At 40.7% G+C, this 13,463-nt stretch overlaps 1 long non-coding RNA gene across 2 annotated transcripts in view; it reads right to left on the bottom strand.

Annotated features, from left to right (window-relative positions):
• The window catches only part of LOC121030748 (uncharacterized), a 58,565-nt gene that overhangs the window by 24,846 nt on the left and 20,256 nt on the right, over nt 1-13,463 (bottom strand). For both annotated transcript variants that reach the window (XR_005790389.1, XR_005790390.1), the window contains 4 exons: nt 7,148-7,255; nt 4,996-5,113; nt 3,551-3,697; nt 2,112-2,223 (listed from right to left, as the gene is read on the bottom strand). This is a non-coding gene — a long non-coding RNA (uncharacterized LOC121030748). The remainder of the gene's footprint in view (nt 1-2,111; nt 2,224-3,550; nt 3,698-4,995; nt 5,114-7,147; nt 7,256-13,463) is intronic.

Raw genomic sequence — 13,463 nt, forward strand, 5'->3', positions numbered from 1 at the left:
CCTGCTTCTTTTTCAGAACAGCAAAAGAAAGTCAGTTAATATTTCTTTGATGATGTGGGCTCATGTAGTGCTTTCAAAGCAGTACTTCTGAATATCCTGGTTGGATGCATTTAAGAAATACTGTTTTAAACAGAGTTTAAGGGATTTCTTAGTTGCAGAACATTTCAAAAACATTTAATGTGAGTCTATGAGTTGAGAATAGAGTTGAAAGTGACATAGTACATAGTGTTTCTAAAACTTTTGAGGCACAGAATCCTTTCATCAAAAATATGTCATGGAACTATTTATTCCTCAAAATATACTTCTAGAATTTCTATTTGAGAACATAAATGTAAATATGAAAGGCTCATGAGAATAGGCAGAATAGATATAACCTAAGGTTATATCTTGTAAAACACCCATTAAAAACATATATGCCACTGTTACTTTAATAAAGAAAGGAAATAAATTGGAGCTATCCCACAAAGAAATTTTTCTTTTCTCCCTATAATAGTCAAATATCAAAAACAAAATCTTGGCAAAAAAATAAAGAAAATGAAATGAAATGAAATAAAAGCTTGGCAACTTAGGCTATCTAATTACCTGATTACTTTTTAAAATAAGATTTTATTATAACAATAATAACAGTGGCAAATTTTTAAATTTTTTAATGTTTATTTTTGACAGAGAAAGAGAGATAGGGCATGAATGGGGTAAGGCAGAGAGATAGGGAGACAGAGAATCCAAAGCAGGCTCCAGGCTCCAAGCTGTCAGCACAGGGCCAGATGCAGGGCTCCCACTCACAAACTGTGAGATCATGACCTGAGCTGAAGTTGGACACCCAACTGACTAAGCCACCCAGGCGCCCCTACGATATTCATCTTTAACTTATCATAGTCTACCTTCCACCATTATGCAACTTCTTTTTTTAGGTTTATTTATTTATTTTTGAGAGAGAGAGAGAAAGAGAGCAGGGGAGGGGCAGAGAGAGAAGGAGAAGGAGAATTCCAAGCAGACTCCACACTGTCAGCACAGAGACTGATGCGGGGCTTAAACTCAGGAACGGCAAGATCATGACCTAGGCCAAAGTCGGGACACCTAACCGACTGAGCCACCCATGTGCCCCGTCGCTGGCAAATGTTTATATGTAGATATATGTGCTGTATGTGTGTGTGCTGCAATTTTTTACAGAATTTTATCACTTTGCTCTAAAATGAAAACGTGAAAGTTTTCACATCAAAACTAAAACCAAGGGGCGCCTGGGTGGCGCAGTCGGTTAAGCGTCCGACTTCAGCCAGGTCACGATCTCGCGGTCCGGGAGTTCGAGCCCCGCGTCGGGCTCTGGGCTGATGGCTCAGAGCCTGGAGCCTGTTTCCGATTCTGTGTCTCCCTCTCTCTCTGCCCCTCCCCCGTTCATGCTCTGTCTCTCTTTGTCCCAAAACATCATTATTTTCGAGGTGAACATAGACACAGTAATCACAAGAGATGGATAAAGAAGGCTGGGGCCATTTTACCTTCCAACAGAGAATAATAAAAGAGAGTAATAATAGATTTTGCCTCATTGTAGAATTAAAACCTTTAAAACCATCACTGATGGGAGTAGGGTGTTACACTTTATTTTTTAAATAAACATTTTATGCAGATTTAAAAAGTGATATATGCTCACTATGGAAAGCCTGGAAATCACTGGATATTATTAATAGACACAAGACTGAAATAGATGCCCAAGCTTGTCACCAACCATGGGCATTTTGGTGTATGTCTAACACCCATTGTTTCACAGGGTTTAGATCATACTTGTATATTTGACATCATGCTTGTTTCCTTCATTTATTAATGATCGGTGGCATTTTCCCATTCCTTCAAAACATGTTTGAAATGGCTGGCTGTGGTTTCCCAAGACTTTAACATGCCCATTACAAAGAGTGAGAAACCTGCCTGGCTAGACAGCCAGGATCCTGCTGTTGGTGGACAGACGAGCTTTGAAAGCCAGGCCACTGAATATTCACTACACACAACAAGCATTTTCTTTTACACAGTCAATTCCAAGGCCCAAAGCTGCATTTTCCTCTCAAATGCAAATGTAAAATGTACCCGTAGGCCTAAAACACTATTTGCTTTTGCCAACTCACCAAATGCAGGAATCATCTGTGCGATGGCCCAAGACAGACATGGCTGAAGTTCCCTCATGAGCACTGTGCTGTTACAGACCCTCCATGTTGCAGGAAGCACAGCCCGAGAAATCTGTGAATCACGGGGTAGAGTTTTACTACCCATAAGTGATATGTGTCTCTGGTGGTTTAAAGTCCCTCTTTGTAAATAAATACATCCAGTGGTGAAAAGAAAACAAGTCTGCTTATATTTTTCCTGCGATTATGGGTCCCATCAGAAGTGATACAAAAATTCTGTTATCAGTATAGGCGGGGGTAGGGAAGCTTCCACCAACCACTCGAAATGCCACCAATTAACTAGAATGGAGCCGTCGCTTGCAGAGAGAGGGCGGTTCGAGCTGACTAGGCTCTCCTCCTGCCTGGTGGGCTGCGGCTGGAGAACTCCAAACACCTTTTCCTGGGGTCAGGAAGAGCCATCAGTAGGAAATAACTTTGAATCACTACTCGTGTGGGCTGGATATGAACCAGCCCCCTTCGAAAGGCCGATCTGGACAGAACAGCACTAAACTCCGGGCCCTGCCAGCCTCCCACAGCCAGGCTGCTGACACTTTTATTTGCTGGCATTTACAATGTTGCAGCAGCTCAACGCTGCTAATGTGGCTGCTTCCAACACAGCACTTAGGCAGGACTTCTGAGAGGAAAGCAAAAGGATGCTTCTCTAGAGTAAAAGGCCTCCACCAGGCCTGTTCACACAAAGGGGTACTGCATTGACTTAAAAGCAAAAGCTTGGGACTGGTTAGTGTTTTCTGCTTCACAAACAATGTGATTACTTGTCACACACACACACACACACACACACACACACACACAGCCATTAAGGTATTTATCGTTATTTTTTCCTTCTACTTGTAATGAAGAAAAGCAATCTGCCATTTAAAACCACAGCTGCCTCTGAAGGAAAATGGCCGTGTTCAAGGAAGAATGAGCATCTGCTAACGCTGGAGACGGCCCAGTCATTGGAATGAACACATAGAGGGTGTCGATCCAGTCTGGAAGTCCGCCTGAGGCAGAGGAGAGCTTACGTTTGCTGCAAGAGACAGAGGGAAGGGGGCATTTCCAGCCGCCATGGCACAGAGAAATGCAGAGGTGTGGACCGTGGAAAAGCAAAGGCACAGGGGAGGAAGGGAAGGGCTGGCAAGAGAGCCAAAGGCCAGAGCTCTCTGCTGGAGAGTGCACTGGGGAGAGATCCTGATGGCGGGAGGGAGGAGAGCACTTTTCCCAAAAGGGATGCCTCATTTCTCTGCTGTGAGGTAACCATGGGACCTGTCAAACTTCACTGCAGACTCTGCTAAATGCAACAGCCTTGTTTATGTAGTTGATCAGATGGGCTAAGACTTACTGAGACCTACTATGTCTTAGACTCTCTGTACTTCCCAAGTGCAAATGAATTGAATCCTTACCAAGGTATCGCGAGGTACATGCTGTGATTATCACGATCCTTCCCATTTAGCAGTTGAGGAAATTCAGGCAGAGAGAAGTTAACAGGCCAGTAAATGGCGGGGGTGGGATTTGCTGTTGCTCTTCTTTTATCAACGCCAAAGTTTTATCTGTAAAGAACAAAGTATGAAAAGTCATATTTAAATGTCCTCTGAAACCCAAAACACCCACATCGGTTTCTCTGCTATGTATGTTAAAGTGCTTGACATCACAATACTTTTCATTATTTTTTATTTTTTCATAAAATATGTATTTGTTCTCACATAACAAAAAGAAGAGCTCAAAGAAGACTTTTTGTGTTGATATCATTTAGCATTCTGAATTTGCAAAGTAAAACTGTCACAGACCAAAACCTTTTCTTTTTTCTCCAGCTGAATTGGAACTGTCTAACCAGGAATGCACATGACTCTAATACCCTCAAACACAATTTTAATTTTGTGTATGCCTATGTCTGTATGTTCGTGCATGTAAGCTTGCATCACAATACTCTTTAAATTTTATTTTATGTTCAGATGAGGGAAAAAATCCAGTTCTGATGCATTGTTAACAGTACAAAGAAACACAATATAATTTAAATGCAGATGTTGGGGCACCTGGGTGGCTCAGTCGGTTGAGTGTCCAACTCTTGACTTTGTCTCAGGTCATGATCCCAGGGTCGTGGGATCAAGCCCCACATTGGGCTCCGCGCTGAATGTGGAACCTGCTTAAGAGCCTCTCTCTCTCTCCCTTTGCCCCTCTTCCTTGCTCGTGCACTCTCCCTATCTCTCACTCTCAAATAAATAAATAAATGCAGAAATGTTCATTTTTTAAAAAGATACACAAGGTTCAACTATAACATGGAGGATTTTTTTTCTGTGTTTAATACCTTCATTTGACTGATAACAGGAACCCCTTTCCATACCTCTCTACTGTCAACAATATTCGGTTTGGGATAGACTAGAGCCACACACAAATACATTCAGGAAATTGGATCAAGCATGATTTCCTCCCACATAACACAAGAATGCCTTGAATTCCTCAAACGAAGGGAAACCTTTTGATACACTTTTTTTTTTTTTTAATCTTGTGTCAAATGCTGAATGTGATACATTTCTAGAGCTAATCTTTATTCTATCCTTGAAAGGACGATCAACCCAAGGAAGATCAGGGAGGATGAGTTTCTTCTTGCATTCCTCTGATCTCATCCTCAGCACAGCATGGCAAGGGTAGGATTTTAGCTTAGATGATGGAGCTGCAGGACCACATGCTTAACCACTGCACCATCGTAAATTAAGGGACAAAAGGGAAATTGGGGCTGAAGGTGATAAGCCCTGAGAAACAGTCAAAATGCCTGAGACAAGGGCATTGAGCCAGTCTTCCACAGATCTTTCTGAGTAGGATGGTCGGAGCTGATGTCTGAGTTACATACCCTTCCTTTTATGTTGATTCAGTGATTCCACATATATACAATGAAGCTCCTACAAGGTGCTAAGCAACGCATTTCATATGAAGAAAACTATGAACAAGGTAGGTCTGGCTCTTGCTCCCTAGAGTTGACAAGTTAAAGGAGAAAAAAGAAAGTTGGTTAGTCCATGGCAATCAATATCATATAAACCTGCTATGATAAGGGCAGAATATATAGGAGGGGCTCCTAACCCAGACTTGGAAGGCCTGGCAAGACTTCTTGGGGGAAAAAAAAATCTAAACTGAGTCCCCAAAACCTGATCAGTTATTCAGGAAGAGGACAAAGAGAAATCCAAGCAAAAGAATCAGCATGTGCAAAAGCCCACAAGCAAGGTAGGCCATAGTTTGGTACAGCTGGAACCATTCAGGAGAAAAGTGAAAAGAAATATATTTGGACATTTAAACTGGATCTCGATTGTACATGCCACAGAAAGAAGCTACACTTTATCACAAAGCCAATGAAAATGATTATCATGTTTTAGGCAAAAGAAGGATATAATTCAGTCATTCAAAAATATTTATTGAGCACCTACTATGTGCCAGGCATTGCTCTGGATGCTCAAAATAAATTGGTGAATAAATCAAAGATCTAGGCTTGGGAGTACAGGGCTGGGTAAGTCAGTAGGGTGTGACTGTTGATCTTAGGGTCATGAGTTCAAACCTCACGTTGGGCGTGCGGCCTACTGAAAAACAAAACAAAACAAAAGACCCAGGCTTTACATGGCAGAGTGGAGGGGGGGGAAAGGCAAACAATTAATACTGAACATAAAAAATAAATTATGCAGAATGTTAGAAGGAGATAGAACAAATAGAACAAATAAAAATTTAAAAACGAAGCCATGCAGGCTAAGATGGATTGAGAGTGGGGGAGAAGGAAGAGAGCATGGCCAGATGCAATTTCATAGTCAAGGATAGGCCTAATACCAGTGATAGCTAGCAAAGACTTGAAGCATCTTATTGCTGGTCACTCTGCAACTCACAATCGACCCATGCAAACAGATTATTACTAATTCAAAATAAAACTTAGGAGTTTTTCATGTTTGCTCGATGTCAACAGTCTTGCTTACCCAACTTAGAGTCACAGTCCCATTTTAATTTAGAAACATAAAATTGCTTTAGACTCCAGAGTCTAGAAATTAACTAAAAACCAGAAGTAAACTGAAATTTAGCCCAAACCTCAAGTATTTTCATAAGCTACTAATATCCTACGTACCCCTTGGGTATCTTTACTTAAAACTTTCTATACCCCTTAAGCCTTATGTCCATCGTTTTTTAATGTAAAGCAGATTAAAAATACTTGATATACGTCTATTCTTCCTGTGGCCACCCCAAAGACTTGCTTCCCACTGGAAGATAAAAGCAACCATATTTGGTCAATTTGGTTTCTGTCCTCTCTTTTTTTCTTTTCTGAGTTTATAATTGTCAGGAACAGCTGTGTGCATTGCCAATGCCTTCCCCAAAACTAACAGGGCTCTAACATACAAAACATCTATTCTGCTTCTAAATTTGTTTTTAATTATATTACAAGATGGAAAAAGAAATGCCTTAGCTGTTAACACTGGCTCAGTGGGGCCAACAGTAGACATAGAGCAGACACAAGGAAATACTTCAAAAAAAATTTTTTTTAGTTTGCCATGATTTAATAGCAGATATTCCTGGCTTTGAGTGAACTCTGCAATATCCCAGTGCGACAGGATAAATGATCGTCTACCACTATTAATTTTCGGTCATAATGTCTGAAATGCCGCTTCAAAAATAAATGCAGTATTTTCACTTTATTTGGTCAGGTAAATACTAAACTATTTTGTCATAATAACTTTACAACACTGTGTTTCACCTTGTCTTGCCTTGACTGCTGAAGGTAATAGGGACCGTTTTATTATGTCCATAAATTGAGTCAATTGACTTATCCTTATATCCTGTTTCCTGAACTTAACGAGAGATTCTGCATCATTAGGAAAACACACCATCCTGCAGCAGGATCAAAAGCAAAGGAAGCCTGATAATAAGTCATTTTGATTTCAGGGAATGTTCGCCAGGCAAACTTTCAATATTCTGGCAGAAGTAAAACAAATAACTGACTTTGCAAAGCATGGTTTGCTCAGAGCGGTACTTACGCTGGAGACATCCCAGAGGGGTCCACATAAAGGGAGAAAAAAAATCACTCTCTCTGAATATGAAGTGGCACTTGTAATGAATCTGTAGATTTAGGTGATTCAACATATCTATCAAAGAGCACAAATCAAAATACTGTTTTTACCAGGAAACTTTTTAAAAGATTTTTACAGCCCTAGTTTTTAAAATTCAGACTCACAATAACAATCATATTCTTGGATTAGATCTTACTGTGAGAAATAAATGGTGAAGCCAAGGTATTCCTTCTGGCTTGTGAACACTGAAAGCTGTAGAATTTGTTGTTGTTGTTGTTGTTGCTGCTTCACAGGGCCTAAGACATAGCTCAGTAAACCGTTGTACTGTGGCACTGTATTAACCGAGACAATGGCAGAGGTGATAAGGTCCTCCATACTGTGTTCATTGGAGGATCAGGACCCAACCCATAAATACTGATGGTAGAAATGACTAGCAATCATGAGTTTAAATAATTAATATCATAGACTGAATATCTGCACTGTGCTAAGCCCTCATCATAGATTACTTGCTTTGATTTTCACAACATTTCTAGGAGCTAAGTTCTATCATCATTACCATCTTATAGATGAGTAAATATAATGTGCTCAAGTTCACACAGCTATTAGGTGGCATCTGCTTCCAAAGCCCGAGCTTTTGGAATCCAGGGTCCAAATCTTATAGGCTAACATCCAGAGAAGGCTCCCCTGCCAGCAGATAGCCAGAGGAGCCTGGTAAGAAATAAGCAAACACCCCACAAGTGCAGAAGAGTCAAAGACAATGGGCAAGTTGAGCTGAGCAGGCAGGTTTCTTGTCTAATAATTTAGCTTCTTAGAGCCTGTACCCTCAGTAGACATATATTTGGACCTACTACTCCTCTGAGCCTCTCCCACCTGCTGAGATCACAAGGGAACTCTTCTGCAAGAGCCAATGGACTTATTCCTCATTACTTGATAGAATTCCCAGATTCTCCCTCAGATCCCTAGACCAAAGAAGTTGAATATCTCCAGCTTCATAATAACAAACACAACCAGAGTAACTACTCTCTGAAGTATTGCCCCAAATGCTTATATGTTGAAGACCCAATTCAAGGCCACTGAGACTGGGTAACCTTTAGGCAGTCCCACCAGACAACAGGTCAGGAGCTACAATATAGAAACCACTTCAAGCTATAGTTACATAAGCCAAGTAATTTAGAGAACAGCAATTACAAGTGAATTTCATTCACATTGTAAATCATCAAGGTTTATAAGTATTCCCACTCTCCACTATACAGAAGTAAAAGTAAGATTCATTCAGCATTCTGTTGGAGTCATTAAAAAAAAGAATTATAAACCTGGATATGCCTGTTAGGAGCTCAAATATAAATTATTAGGTAATGTCCAAGAAGGACAGTGGAATGATCTGACCTCTGCCAACTCTCCAGCTTCATCTTATTCCACTCCTCCTCGCTCACTGCTCTTCAGCCACATGGAACTACTTTCCATTTTTACTTCAGGGCATACATGCTTTGTTTTTCTGTCTGGAGTGGTCTTCCCACTCACACTCATCACCTAGATAATTCTTGTTATCTTTTGAGGTGTAAATAACAGAAACTCGAACTCAGCTGGTTCACATAATGAGAAACACTTCAAAAAATCTAAAGCTAGGGGTGCTCCACAGTTGATTTATTGAGCTCAGAAAGCTAAGAACCAAGATTCTTTCCAACTTCTTGCTTTGCCTTTGGTGAGTGGGATTTGTCCTCAAGTAAGCTTCACTCAAGGTCACCAGACATGACAACATTCAGAGGAAGAAAGGGTTGCCTCTAGGCTCTAACTTAACACATACCTAAACTTAACACATACCTAACTTAACACATACCTAAACTAATCAATGGCAAAACAATCATTATTAACTCAGATCAATCAAGACCTATATTCTGGGGCCATCTTCCCTGAAGAACATGGCTGGATAGAGGAAGTTGGATACATAAAAATTAAAATGGAGGATGGTAGTCCTTTAAGGAAAGAAGAGGAAACAGAAATTGGATATTTGGTAAACAATCTATAAGGTGTGCTACAAACAACCCATTGGGTTTGTTACAGATGTCACTTTCTCAAGGAAAGACTTCCCTGAAACCCACCCCACACCCAGACTCAGACCTCCCCACTATATGCTATCAAAGAACACTCTACTTTTTATCATAGAGTTTATCACAATTGTAATCAAATAATTATGTGCATCAGTGTATACTTAATGTCTTGCTATCCCACTATACTCTCTTGTTTATTGCTCTAACTGCAGCACCTAGCATGATACCCAGCAGAGTCGTTTGGCCAAAATAGGGTCTCCTTCCACCATTGGAGCTGTACTGCTATCAAGACTCCCCTTCATCCCTTTCCTTCCAGACCTACAATTTTCAGTAGGTCAACTCCATGGACTCTAAGATGTTGACAGCAGTCAACCAGACTAGGAGTTTGTCTGCCTCCATGCCTCAGTGCCAGCAGCACTGTTGGCCGGTGACATGCCCTGCTCCATCTCCCTTATTCATAAAGGCAGCCTATGTCAGCCCCTGCCAAGAGAGCAGATGGCCAGGCTGTGTCCAGCTTAATCTCCTAAGGAGGTATATTTCCTCTTGCAGCTTACAACCTCCAAGAACAAGTACCCTATGAGACAGCAATCTGGCACTGGCTCATCAAAATTTCTCCAAACCAGTTTCTCAGGTGACATCAGAGTCAGATGCATACACTGTGTTTTATTCCCTTTCAGAGAACAACTGAGATACAAACACTGAGTTCTTTAGAGGTAGAAACACTTTGGAAAATTATTTAATCTTTCTGCATATCGTTTTGCTCATCTTTAAAATTGGAGTAAATCATCACTCTCCCATGATGATTATAAAATGTAACAGATAATAGATTTCATCAGTCTTATTGCAGTGACAGCTACCAGAGGGGAGGTGGGGGGGGGGGAATGGGTGAAATAGGTGATGGAGATTAAGGAGTACACTTGTTGTGATGGGCACTGGGTGATGTATGGAATTGTTGAATCACTATATTGTACACCGGAAACTAACATAACACTGTATGTTAACTGTACTGGAATTACAATTTTTTTAATTAAAAAATTAAAAGTTAAAAAAAAAACTGTATAAGGCCACCCACCAATGGAAAATAGGGACAGGTGGTGTTATGGGCCTCTGTTCATTGGAGATAAAACGACAACTTTGATTCTGCCTAGACTGGTTGGCCAGGCCTGGACAGTACTTCCTAAGAAGCTAAAGAAGCCTTCTGCATTTAGAGTGATTTGAGAAACTTCACCTTTAGAAATTAAATTAAGAGGGGCATCTGAGTGGCTCAGTCAGTTAAGCATCTGGCTTCAGCTCAAGCCATGATCTCACAGTTCATGAGTTCAAGCCCTGCATCAGGCTCTGTGCTGACACCTCAGAGCCTGGAGCCTCCTTCAGATTCTGTGTCTCCATCTCTCTCTGCCCCTCCCCTGTCATGTTCTGTCTCTCTCTCTCTCAAAAATAAATAAACATAGATTTTTAAAAAAAGAAATTAAATTAAGAGTAAGTAATTTTAGAAATTAAAACTAACGGGGGCCTGGGTGTTTCAGTCTGTTGAGTCCGACTCTTGGTTTCATCTCAGGTCATGATCTCACAGTTTCGTGGGTTCAAGCCCTGCTTTGGGCTCTGTACTGGCAGCACGAAGCCTGCTTGGGATTCTCTGTCCCTCCCCCACTCGCACTGTCTCTGTCTCTCTCAAAATAAATTAATTTTTTTTAAAAAAAAGAAATTAAAACTGAGAGTAAGAGTCCCAAAGTCCTTCCAGTTACAGTACTCTAAAGGAACAGTATCTATCCTAGGAACCATGACGATGAGAACTCAGCAACTTTTTTCTGAAAGCTTACACCTTCCTCTTGTTATCCCATACCTTTCTCATTAAGGGTACTGGATGCTTAAACTCAAAGTCAGCTGGGAGTCAGTAGGTTGAGAACACCATATCTCACTCTATAGCTATCTTCTGGAGAAAAGAACAGCAGGGTGAAATGTGGCTGCTGGTTGCTTTTACAGAGGAAAGCAGCCTGCATCCCAGGGCCTGCACCAAGGAGGGCAGGAAAAAAAGACATCTCAAGGCCAGAGGAGTGTGTATCCCCTCTGAGGGCTTTCAAGACCATTGCTCCCCACTGTCAATACACCCTTCCAGGCAATGTCTTCTCTTGCCCTCAATGGATGTGGTGATACCATACTGTCTCAGGTCAATCTTAAACTGTGCTGGATGAAGAACGGACATTCCTTTTGCAAATGGACTGCTCCTCTCTGCCCATGGATCCTTCATCCCTGTGCCCTACAGACATGCAGTCAACACTGTAAGAGATCACATTCTATGAATGCAGTCATTCCAACCTGAAGAGTTCAAGAAAAGGCATGGCTGGAAGACGTGTTGTCCCACATTTATGCCATAAATTTAAGAACGACAAATTTTAAACTACAAGAAAATAACTGTCTTTTCCCACATACTCTGGGTAAGACTTACATTTGTAGTCATCAAGGAAGCACAGGACAATCTGAGATCATTGGAAGCCAGTATTCAAGGGTGGAAAGGTAGATGATGTCATATCATGAGTAGCGATATAACCAGCATTAAAATAAATGGTATTAGTTACTGCCGCAACAATAAGATGTATACTATTTCAATGCAAAAAGTTATGGAAAGCCATGTCATTGTAATAACAGTATTTCTACTTTTTTATTGCATGGGAAATATGAAATCAGCCAGGAATAACGCAATTAACAATAAAGAACATAAAGAGATGCTTAGACATGTACACTGATTAGACAGTACACAAATATGTAAGTATCTCTTCTATACTATGCCCATTATCTAAATCTCCATGAACAAATCACTTAACTTCACATAGGCTGTGGATTTTGCAACACATTTTTAACCAAATTGCATAAATAGATGGAGTCCCACAAAAACATATTTGCCCAGGTCTCCACATGCCCTCAAGGAAGCCAGAAGCTCTGTTTCTTGACATCAGTTCTGCCCTCTACCACAGAAATAAAATTTTAGCTGAACATATATATAATCTCATAAAGATAATGTTTCCCAACCTCCTTTGTTGTGACATATGGCCATTTGACACCTCTAAGTTATGCCTCTGAAAAAGAAACGTGCAAGTGTTTCTTTGACCCTTTCCCTGCCCTTGCTGGCTGGGACTGGAAGAGAACTGGAGCACTCTTAGAACCGGAAATGGAGTCTTGGGATTAGGAAGGTAGAGTCACACTACAGGCAACGGTTCCCCTATCTCTAGATTGTCCTGGGAGACAGAAATAAAATCCTATTTAATTTAAGCCACTGTATTTTGAGGTCTCCTTAAGATAGCAATTTATCTAGGTGTTGGTGGGGAAGCCTGTGGGAGAATAAATCCAGAGCTCAGTGTTATTTTACTTTTTTTCCAAGTTCATTTATTAATTTTGGGAGAGAGAAAGAGAGAGCACACGAGCAGGGGAAGGGCAGAGAGTGAGGGAAAGAGAGAATCCCAAGCAGGTTCCATACTGATAGTATGACACAGGGCTCAATTTCGTGAACTGTGAGATCATGACCTGAGCTGAAATCATGAGTTGAACGCTTAACTGACTGAGCTACCCAGGCACCCTGGGGGTTCAGGTTTATACTTGAGTCTGAAATGACTATGAAATATAAAAATTATGATATCACATGAATACTTGGATCCACAGTCTGAAGCTCATAAGAGAGATCTGTGTTTATAGACAGAAATGCAAGCCTTGTCAGAAGATAGATTTTAGCCAACCTTATTGAGGTATAACTTATAACAAATTGCACCTATTTAATGTGCTCAATTTCCTGAGTTTTGACTACTGTATACCTCTATGAAACCACTGCACAGTAAAGATACAAAACACGTCCATCACCCCAAAAGGTTTCCCTATGCTCTTTTGCAGTCCATCCCTCCCTCTGCCCACAGCCTCAAGCAATGCCGATTGGCTTTCTGTCACTACAGATCAGCTTGCATTTTCTAAAATTTTAAATAAATGGAATCATCTAGTATATACTCTTTATTCAGCCTTCTTTCACTTAGCATAATGCATTTGAGACTCATCCATGGTGTGTGTGGCAGTTTTTCATTCTTTTTTGTTGCTGAGTAGTATTCCATTATATAAATAACACATTTGTTTATCCATTTACCCATTGATGGACTTTGGGGTTGTTTCCAGTTTGGGGCTACTGTGAACTAAGCTGCTATGAACATTTATGTACAAATCTTTCTGTGGACTTGTGTTTTCCAAATAGATGGGTC

This window comes from Herpailurus yagouaroundi, unplaced genomic scaffold (genome assembly GCF_014898765.1).
Source record: "Herpailurus yagouaroundi ecotype Mexico unplaced genomic scaffold, PumYag 140, whole genome shotgun sequence".
NCBI classification, from domain to species: Eukaryota; Metazoa; Chordata; class Mammalia; order Carnivora; family Felidae; genus Herpailurus; species Herpailurus yagouaroundi.